The following is a 4,046-nucleotide window of genomic DNA, read 5'->3' as shown; positions in this document are numbered from 1 at the left end:
TCATAACAGGGGAAGAAAATCATCCAACTTCCTTGTTTTGTGTGTTCCTCATTTGTGGTAACTCAAATACCAGAACTGTATCTGCAGTCAAAGAAGAGTGGGAGTTTACCTTTCCTATTATGGAATAGTCTGTTCCTCTCTCCTCATGCTGGCCTAGGAAACCTAAGTGACCCTTTGTACAGTTTAAGGAAGCCCAGGTGAGCCTTCGTAAATGTCTCCGGGACGTTAATGTCTGGCTGACCATATCCCTGGTCTTCTAACTCACCTGGCGTTTCCCAACAGCAGTCTTTATCTTCTAAGCAGCAGATTACCTGTTCTTTCAGTCCCCTCTGTATTCCTGCAGATGAGCTAAAATCTAATTCCACACAGAGCTCCCAGCCAAAGAAGAGGGCACTATTCTCTTTCACTCATTGCGAAAGAACTCCTACGCTCATTTGGACTTGAATGAAATTTTACCCATGCATTATCCTTCCCTTGTCCTGTTAGACAATTTTCTCAGTTTCATGGAAGTGTCCCGGAGTCCATGGTCTTTCTGTTATTTCTACCTGTGGTTTATAAAAATGTATCAACAGAAGTTAATTATCAGTAGCAAGTGGTGCAGGTGAAAGTCAGGACTCTAAAACTTGGAAAGATGTTCTCATCACACCTCAATGTGAATGAGTTCAGAGAGGTGAATTCTGGGCAGATTTTCTTTCTCCAGAAGTGACTAGAGGGCAATTCAGACCTGGGCCATAAGCCAGGTGGGCTTTGGTGTGTTTCACACACAAAACTGTGGCAGAAATGTCTGAAAACTTTAGGATGAGCAGAATGGCTTTTAGAAAGCACCTGAGGTCATGAGCTATATATTTTCTCCATTAAGCTTCCCAAGGATACAACAGAGGTAAGCTTTTGGTGGACAGTAAACAAGGGAGAGATGGGGGGCAAATTTCCTTCCAGATCCCTAAGTCTAGCCTTTTGATAACTTCAAGCCTTACCTATAAAGAAAAACAATTACTGCTCAGTAGAATACTTCGAATTCTTCTCTCTGGTTTAATACTGCATATAAAACACAGGCAAATCTGAGAGGAAAAAATGTTTTGTGAGCATTTTGCTATTATATGCCTTTGACTTCCCAAGCCCTAGATACAGAGAACGAGATGTCTCATACGTCACACCTTGTGCAGTTCTAGGATATGACTTCTCTCCTTCCACGGAAGCTGAGGCATCACATATAAAACAGGTCAGTTGAATTGCCTCTAGCAATTGGCTATAACACAGCATCAGACAACCGTAATCATGTGAGAACGTTTCATTGGACATGAACCTTAGTGTTAGGGTCTAATTTTCAGAAACAATTCACCAGCTTGCAAGTACTTAGCATTCACACAAGCAGGCCCCAGAGGCTAAGGAAGGATGATACCAAATCAATAGCTCTCTTTAGACTAGCATCCACTTCTCACTGGGGAAACTTTCCTTCTCACCGTTATACTGTGTATTCTTTCATAATATACTCTCAGCAGCTGCTGAACTAATCGAATTAATCTATCTGGAAAGGCATGTACAACAACAGTGCCAAATCTAATGAAGCAAGAAGACACAGTTTCTACAATGTTTGATTTACTTAAAAAGAGACTACGTTTATTCCATGATTTGATTTCAAACATGTTATGGGCTCCCCTAAAAATGCCCAAAATTGGTTGCTTCCAAGCTAACTGGAAATGAAATGTTTTCAGTGCATTGACTTGTTATTGAGAGGATAAGAAAGAAGAAAAATTTAATCTGTGGCCCAGGGAAAAGGTAACTTAATGTATAAGCTGTATGTAAACAGATTGAGTGTTGGCATTGTGTAAAACTTAGATATATAGCAGAAAACTAAGAGGATTTGCACAAAGAAAATTAGAATACCAAGTCAGAGAACACCTCTGATCTAGTATTTATGCCCGTCCTTGAAGACGATATGTCCCAAACTTTGTCTTATCAGTTTGATAAGACCAAGACGTAACTATATGCAACTTCTGGAACATAAAGTTCACACAAATGTGAGATCTCCAATTCCCTTCTTTTTCTCCACTTCAATCATTAAAATGTACTTTCTGCTCTACTCCCTTGATAAGCTTTAATTGAAGATAGTATGAGCTTCTATGAGTTTCACATTGTGGCTTTCTGTAATGACATCTCTTGCCTTTTATTGGTAAAATGCAAAATTATCTTCCAAAAAGGTCCTTCCTCAAAACGTCGAACTCTGTTGTTTGTTGCCTCATACCCGCAGTGTGCTGCATGCGAGCACTGTGTATGCAAGAACATAGAGCGATGGATTTGGAGTCACATCAATGTCTTTTGAAGTTCGTACCATTAATGCCATGTCAACCGTTGCCCTGATATTCAGGTGTCTGATGTCACACATACAGAAAAGGGGAAGAGCACTCCCTAGAAAACGACCATAGAATCCCAGACATTGACAAAATTAAAAATTACCAGGTGATTAGCCACCTCTGAGCTCAGTTCTGGCAGAGCTAGTTTAAAGCTGGCTTGGTTGTGTCTGCTTAACATTGCAGGGCAGGAATACTCTATAGAGTCTCTCTGCCTTTCACAACAGGTCTGCTAATAATTATTTTTAAGGTCTCACAGTTTGAGAGCCTGTAGAGGCTAAGAAGTGTCTTCTCTCGTTAATGTTGAGTGGCCTGGTGACACAAGGTAAACGCTACCCTCCTCAAATGACTATCATGGAAAGGGAATCTGCAGCACTATAGGTGAGCGCCTTTGATATGGCGGCACAGCTCCTGTTCACGCAAAGAAATGTGATTCCTTTTCCCTCAGTTTAAATAAGTGCTAGTTTAAGGAAAAATATGTGAAAAGGGGAATCCGTGCTGAGCTGAAGGAATTCAGTTCCCACCATTACTATCGCAGCCTTCTCACAAAGGCTCTCCAGAAGCAGTTCACACCATCTATTTTTATTACCAACTGCAAAGAAGGTAATAGCTTGCATTAGGGTCATTTTGACGGCGGGTGGAAGGCCTAAACTGTGATATTCAGGCTGCACGATCTGCTAGAACAGCTTTTTCACACTCTGTGCCTAATTCTCTATTGCAATTAAACTTCAGTTTACCACAATGAAAACCAGCCTTCAACTGGGAATACAACAATTTGTATCTCTTTGCACAGTCCAATGTAAAGGAAAATTTGTGTGAATAAGAATCTGCTCGTGTACACCCTAAATAGACACAACTGAAAAAGAAAGCAGATCACTCTTGAAACAAGTGGTTATTTGCTGTTCTCTGCCTAAAGTTATTTGTGTGCTTTTTCTCTTTTTTTAACTGAAGAGCAGAAAAGGATGATGTCAGGGGGTTTTATCCCTATTTTTTGTTTATTTTTAGAAGTGGACCAACAAATAACCGTGACCTAAATTCTACAAGACAGAAGTGCAGGGACAAGACAATTTCAGCAGAACTGTACACATACATCTTCTTTAAAAGCAGACTACAAAAAACTAATTCACCAATACAGCGAAAATGAACAGTACGGTCTAATATTTGAGACAGACACTGAAGTCAACCTTTTAACTTTGTCTTCATACAGGGATAATGTGGATATAGCATTAAAATTCAGACATAAATCTGTCAAAGGCAAAAAAGATAACAGCACTTTTAAGTGAACATCAGCTTTATACTGTCAGTAAAGCGAAGCTGGAATCTGGACGGAACAAGCTTCGAACTGGGCATGTGCGGACCCTGCCATCTCCTGTATTTAAATGGAAGCCGCTGCGGCTGCCCTTTGCTAAGCTGAAGATGGAGTGAAGCAATCTGAAGCTCTAGTGAGAAACTCTGCACTGGATCTCACATTATTCCAGAAAACCTGACAATCTGCTCTCTACACACACACAAAAGGTAAATTGGCTGACTTAAATTCAGAGGAGAGCTTTTCTTTCTTTGTTTTGCTTAGATTTTGTTCTCCTGAATAATCAGCCCATTCAAAGAGGGATCTCCTGTCCCTCTGAGGACCCCAACGGCACCAAAATTGTGGAGTCCTTCGATGCATGGAATGACTCGGAAGCCAATGCCTACACACAG

Source organism: Tauraco erythrolophus, chromosome 9 (genome assembly GCF_009769465.1).
Source record: "Tauraco erythrolophus isolate bTauEry1 chromosome 9, bTauEry1.pri, whole genome shotgun sequence".
In the NCBI taxonomy this organism is placed as follows: Eukaryota; Metazoa; Chordata; class Aves; order Musophagiformes; family Musophagidae; genus Tauraco; species Tauraco erythrolophus.
This window is presented reverse-complemented; position numbering follows the sequence as displayed.